General features: G+C 31.0%; 1 protein-coding gene across 1 annotated transcript in view; it reads left to right on the forward strand.

Moving 5' to 3' along the window:
• Positions 1–6,331: 6,331 nt before the first annotated feature.
• Positions 6,332–6,798, forward strand: part of LOC145333805 (conoporin-Cn1-like) — a 29,652-nt gene continuing 29,185 nt past the window's right edge. The window contains exon 1 of the mRNA XM_080179044.1: positions 6,332–6,501. The gene's annotated coding sequence lies outside the window, so the exon portion shown is untranslated. The remainder of the gene's footprint in view (positions 6,502–6,798) is intronic.

Below are 6,798 nucleotides of genomic sequence, written 5' to 3' on the forward strand. Positions count from 1 at the left end.
GTACGGACATTCTGGTAATGATTATAGAGTTGCTACGCTTTCTAAATCGAACCTAACTACTACAGAAATCACCATGCAAAGTTTGAAATCAATAGGACAATTATAACATGCCTAAATTAGCGAAAAAAGCTATCCGTTACGGACGGACGGACGGACGGACGGACCGACCCTAATTATAGAAAAGCTTCGCTTTTAAAAAGAAGTTAGCTTGGACATTATGTAGAAATGCTATGCCGAATCACTAATTCTAAAATTATATTAAAAAAGAAACATATCACTCAAAGGTTTGCAGTTTAAACCCACTAAAAATAAAAAGGTTTAATATGGAAATCAGTTCTACTAATAATGATAAAGTAAACTTAAAAATATAGATTTTCCATGGTCTCTAGATTTATATTTTTATAAAGTTTAAAACAGAGAGGTCGATTTTTATATTTATTTATACGGCAAATAAACTAAACTAATGGAGATTATCTTTTGGCTTAGCAAAATTGTTCAAATGTATGAATTAAAATTGTACATTTCAATTTAAATGCTTTAAATTTTAACTATTCTTGAATAATTTAAATATATGTATACATAATGGATCGGCAGCCGCTAGTGTTTTTATTGTTGTAATTTAGCAGTAGCCAATAAGTTTGAATAAATTTCATTAATAGTTGCATTTTAGAAATATACTTTGATTAAATGTTACGATTTCATCATACATTTGCTGCTTTATTGATTACTAGCGGCTACGCCCCTAGAGGCCTCTAGGGGCACTTAAGAAGGAGAGAGTCGAATTTAATAACCCAATTTCTTATTTTAGATTTAAAAAAAAATATAAAAAAAATTTTGAGGGGGGGTTGCCCCCCCCCACTCATTTTTAATTTTAGTTAAAAAAATTTTAAAATTTTTTTTTGGGGGGGGGGAGTTTTTTATTTTTTGGGGGGGTTGGGGGTGTCCCACCCCCCAAGAAAATAGTTTTAAACCTTACCAGGACCTATGAGAAGCTACTCTGTTAAGGATAACCTGATCGGTTCAGCGGTTAGCGAGATCCTTCGGTACAGACACACAGATACAAAGACATCCTGTTACTTTAGTTTAAGGACTAGTAGCTGCGCTCCTAGCATTAAAGAGCTGTGTGTTCGAAAGAGTAAGGAAAGTAGCCTAAAAGAAACTTAGATTTATAAATCAAATAGTATAAAACCATCCAGGGATAAGCTTTAAGAAGCTTCCATAAAATTGAGAACTTAATCGGTTCAGTAGTTATCGAAATCTTACGCTACAAACAAAGAAACCTTACTACTTGATAAAATACTATAGACAAAAAAGCTTATTACTTTATACAATAGGATTTACGGCTCTTCTGCGGCTGAGAATTGTCTAATATTTTATAAATTGAAGCAGTTTTTTGCTGCCGTTGCCGAACCATGCAATACATACATGCACAAATATTCAAACTTAATTTCTTCTCTCAAATCTTATACATACTACATATCTGTATGTTAAGAATATTTCATTAAATTTGCTTTTATTAAATTTGTACTTTGTACTTAATGCTATAGCAAAATTACTATTATATATTTTTTTAATTTTTAAAGTAAATAGCCTAAAAATGCATGATGTATAACATTTTTTATGTTTACTGTCGAATTTAATAAACAAACGAACGTATTTACATTTTACGTATATTCTCTCAAAACGTAATTATAGGTTAGCATTGATTTAATTATAAGGTTGTGAGATTTTCAAATAATTTTTTTTTCTTGGGAAATTTCTATTTTGTATTTATGATTAAAATTGACATATTTGACTCTTTATCACAGTTTAGACGTTTATAAGCGCAGCTACTTTATATTTAGGTTTGTTCGTCCGTTTAGCCGAATTTACTGCTTTAAATTGTATGTACTAAGGATAATATTCATATTTATTAATGATACCATAATAGTTATTTCTCGCATTGTATTATAAACATCTTTCCGCGGATAAGAAATGTACAATTATAAGATTAAAACCAGTTTTTGGTCCCAAGATGCCAAAGGTACAGGCAAAAAAACTGGTTTTAATCTTATTATTGTGCATATTAATACGATGCTAGACATAATTTTTTCGTATGGCTGAGAATTCATTTCTTATATACAATTTTCTTAAATATATTTGATACTATACAGTTACACTTTCCTATTATTTTATCATAACAAATGTTGTAATAGCTGTGCTTTCTATAAACCTAGTTGTCCTTGTTTAAATAGTTGTCAGGGGAAATATGCAAATTGATATTATAGTTTAGATTTCAGTCTATACTGTAAAAGTATATAATTCAAGACAATTATTTCCACGGTAAGCGCAGCAATAACGTGTTCACGTTTGTTTGATAAAATTAGAACTTTATACTACTAAAGTCTAAATGTTAAATTTAAAATTGTTTTTGTGAAAAATTCTCCAAAATCACATATAAAAATCTACAAAAATTTTAAAAATCTTATGTTAATAACCCTTTTATGATTTTTTTGATTGTTGTAGATTTTTACATGTGATTTTGGAGGATTTTTCACAAAACAATTTTGATGACGCAGCGATGAAGCGATCCTAAATTTTTTTAAGAAACCAACTCTGAATAATACATTGGTAACTTACTTTTAAAAGTGACATAGAGTAGGTCGTAAATAAACTTTATGTAATTAGCAAAATATTGAAAGCTTCTTTATAGTATTTGATAATAGCTACGCCCCTAGAGGGTTTAGTCAACCCGCTACTATAAATTATAGTTTTTTTTAGAAAAAAAAATATATTTTCGATTGTTTATTTTATTCCAGGGTGATTTATCTTTAGAGGTTGGAGCTTCCCTCCCCCAAACTAGTTTCCTGTACCTATAAGAAGCTTCACTGTGTGAAGGATAACCTAATCAGTCCAGTAGTTGGCGAGATTTTAAGCTACATACACATAGAAATGAAAAGAGACATCCTGTTACTTTGTAACTTTACAAAATGTCTCAAAAATCAGCCATGTGACGTCATAAAAATGATGGATTAACAATCTTATTTTCAGGGGTTTTCTTTCCAACTTCTTCTCTAACATACCTCATTTTTTATGACGTCACATGGCTGAATTTTGAGACACTTTGTAAAGTTACGTTACTTTTTATATAAGGATTTTTAAAAGTTTTTTAGAGTGTTTAAGACGGCTGTGATTCGATATCGTAATTTGTGTCAGTTTGACATTCGCATAACATTTGATACCCCAGACCTGGGTCTCATTTCATAATTGTGTGATATGCTTTAGGAAAAACAAATAGAGCATGAATTATTTTAGTAGCGTCCACGGGGGGGGGGGGGTCCAAATTTTTTAGGTAAGGCCTTCCAATTGTTTTTGGAGGGGGGTTAGGAGGATTACACAATAAGTAGAACAGCAATAACAATCTAACAACATATGTTAAAAAAATAATACAAAATAAATGTATAGACTATTACTGATGTAGAAAAAAATCTTCTCATATCTTAACAAAAATAACATGTCAATATTCATAAACCGCAGGACTTCTACTTAACAAGTCGCTTTAGTTGTCAGTCTTTCTGTTGTAAGGAGATTAAGTTATTCAGTGTTTAACAAAAATCGTGTTATTTCTTATTTGCTATATTGGAATTTGTGTCAATATTTGATATATCTTCTAGGCTATTCGAACTTTTATATTAATAGGATTCGCTATATATTAGTGTGATCATCCTTTTTTCAAATTATGAAACATTTTACAGTTTTTATTATAATTCTGTGTATGAAGGTCCTAACTAACACCATAATCCAAATTTGAAATTGTTCAAACTTTCTTGAAATGAAATTTATTGAAAATTCCATTGATGATTAGAGCAATATTGGTTCAGTAACAATTGACTTAAATTAGACTGTTCACAACTTTAACTAAGAATTACACTTTGGTTATCCTGTTATAAAAGTAACAGGATCTGTGTGTGTCTGTTTGTACCGAAGATTTTAGCTAACCGCTGAACCGATATAGTTTTCCTTTAAATGTAGCTTATCATAACTTTTTTCAAATATTTTTTAAATTTTTTTTTCATGATTAGCGTTGAATTATAAAAAGTTTTAATTTCTCTAATTTTTTTATGCAGAAGATTCTAGATTTGATTGTCTAATTGATTTATGTACATATTGTGCATATTATTAAAACCTTAGAGTATAAAAGATCAGAAATTTTCATCTGACAGCAGTAGGAACCATTGTTAAAGTCTTTGGATTTGATGCAGTGCTGAACCTAGACTCGATCTCATAACCTCCCCGACGGATATCCTACGTGTTAAGCCACGGTCACTGGTATTATGTTTACTGTGTATTTTTTTTTTTTTGTAGACTTGCTATTATTACACTACATATAAACATAACTTTCCATGTTATAAATGACAAAGCCCATATTGTCCTGTTGTGACGTCATAAATTTAAGGAAAAGGAAAGGAGAACCCCATTTATCCCATCTCCCTTTAAGAGATTTTCTTCCCCCCTTCCCTTCTCCTATCCCGATATTTATGACGTCACAACAGCACAGTATGGGCTTTGTCGTTATAAATATACTTAATACGACAAAGCCCATAATTGTGTAAAAAATGATCCATGTGCCGTAATAAAAATGAGGAATTATCCATCTCTTTTTTTAGGGGATTTCTTTCCCACTTCTCCTCTCATCTCCCTTATTGTATTACGTCACATGGATCTTTTTGACACAATTTGGGCTTTGTCATTTAATACTATCTATAACTCCTTTCAAGTTTTCAAAAAAAAATGATTAGATATATTGATAAAATAAAGCTAAGGAAATTAAGTTTAAATTTTGTGTAAATTGTGACAATTTTGAGATATTTTCAATATTCTGTCACTCACTTGCAAGCTTATTTTAGCATATATGGTAATATCTCTTCAATTACAAGTAAACCACCAATAAACCCCCCTCCCCCCACACTCCAATTGTCTGATTTTGGGTAAAGCCCCGCAGAGTTTAAGCTTCTCACTGGGACTAGAAACAGTTTTCTTATGGGTTTAGATAATTGACGACAAAAATGTTCAGCCCCAATAATTAACTAGCCAATTAGGATTTTAGAAAAGGACCCAGAATTACTAGGCCAACGAACAAGAGAGGCATTATAAAAGTTTGGGTACCAAGGTAATTTAGGTCTAATTTTCCCTCCTTCCCTTGGTTAAAATACTGGTTTTAAAAAAGGATTCTTCTGTATATATCTTTTTATATTTATATGCAACACTTCTTTCTAAAGAAATTCAAAACTTGCACTTTGATAAAAATACAAAATGGTAGATTTTTGTATAATAGAATTAATTATTCATAAAATTTTGGTTCCAGGACAAACACAGGAGTGACAAACGTCGGAGTGGACAATCGCAGGAGTGACAAACTTCGGAGTGGGCATATGCAGGAGTTTCAAAATATTAAAAAATATTTCTTTACAGATTAGGTTAGGTTAAGAAATGAATAAGCACCCCGTAGTAGTTAGGCATTAAAAAACTTATGAAAAGGTTTAAAAGAGGTTAGGTTAGTTGTCCATTCCGACGTTTGTCAATCCTGCGTTTGCTCTAAGACCCAAATTAAGAAATTAATTCAAGTAATTAATAGTTTGTCTTCAAGAGAAATCACCCCAAACAATTTGTTTTAGATTTTTCTAAAATAAAAAAGGAATGGGTCCATTTCCTCCCCTCCCCCCAATCGCCCCTAGGAGCCTCTACGGGCGTAGCCGCTTGTCTTTTATTAAGAGTACAAAAAAAGATCCTGACTATCATTTTAAATCTACATACAATGTATAATGTATATATTGTAAGTTATGAAAATTTCATGAATATATAATTTACTTGCTATATATTATAATTTAAACCTTTTTATCTTCAGTTTTATGCAAAATTGTATTTAATTTATTAAAAACTTAATTCAATCAATCATTTTTTTAGTAATTCGTTTTATTCTACAGAAGGAGTATTTTTCATTGTCTTATCCCTTAAGACTAAGGATCTAAAGGGATGAGAAAATGGCCGATAAATTTATGTACTTCCCCAATGATGATACACAAATTACCCCTTAGATTAGAAATATTGGTTTAAACGTTTGAACAATCAACTAAATGAATCGACCAATCAAAATTCACTGAAGTCCCCAAAGTTGTTAAGCCAACAAATAAAAAAACTTTGGGAAATAATGTAAAAAAGCCGATTGTCCTCTCTCTCTCTCTCTCTCTCTACCTGAAGAACCTTGATTATTTGTGACTTGGCTTTAGAAAAAGGATTTTTTTGGTTTTCTTTTGATAATTGTTTTTAAAACTAATATATCCATTTCAGATAAAGCAATAATGAGGGCTGGAAAAAATGCGCGGCATGATTGATTGATTGATTGCGGCCTGTGACGTCATACAAACCATTTTGTGACGTCATAATCTTGATGGGGATGTGCTGTAGCCCACAGTTCAGTGGAGTTCTCACAATAAATAAATGTTGTTTCCTGTTGTTTTCTAGGTAAATATTAATCTTTTTAATGACGTTCTACTGGCCTACTATTGGTCAATTAAAATGTATACTGGCCTATAATTGGTAATTTAGTCTGTGTATGGCCTATAATTGGCCATTTGTTTTGTATGACGTCATTTTTTAAAAGCACTTTGGTAAAGATAAATTTTAAAATCTATCCTAAATAATTTACACTTGTTCAAATACTAGCGGCTATAGTAGCATTTAGAGGCTGTGCATTTGACAAGGGGTAAATCGAGGGTATTAAAAGAGCTTGAAACCATTAATAAATAGACTCAGGCTAAA

Source organism: Acartia tonsa, chromosome 12, assembly GCF_053477335.1.
Source record: "Acartia tonsa isolate MP-2025a chromosome 12, ASM5347733v1, whole genome shotgun sequence".
Classification (NCBI taxonomy): domain Eukaryota; kingdom Metazoa; phylum Arthropoda; class Copepoda; order Calanoida; family Acartiidae; genus Acartia; species Acartia tonsa.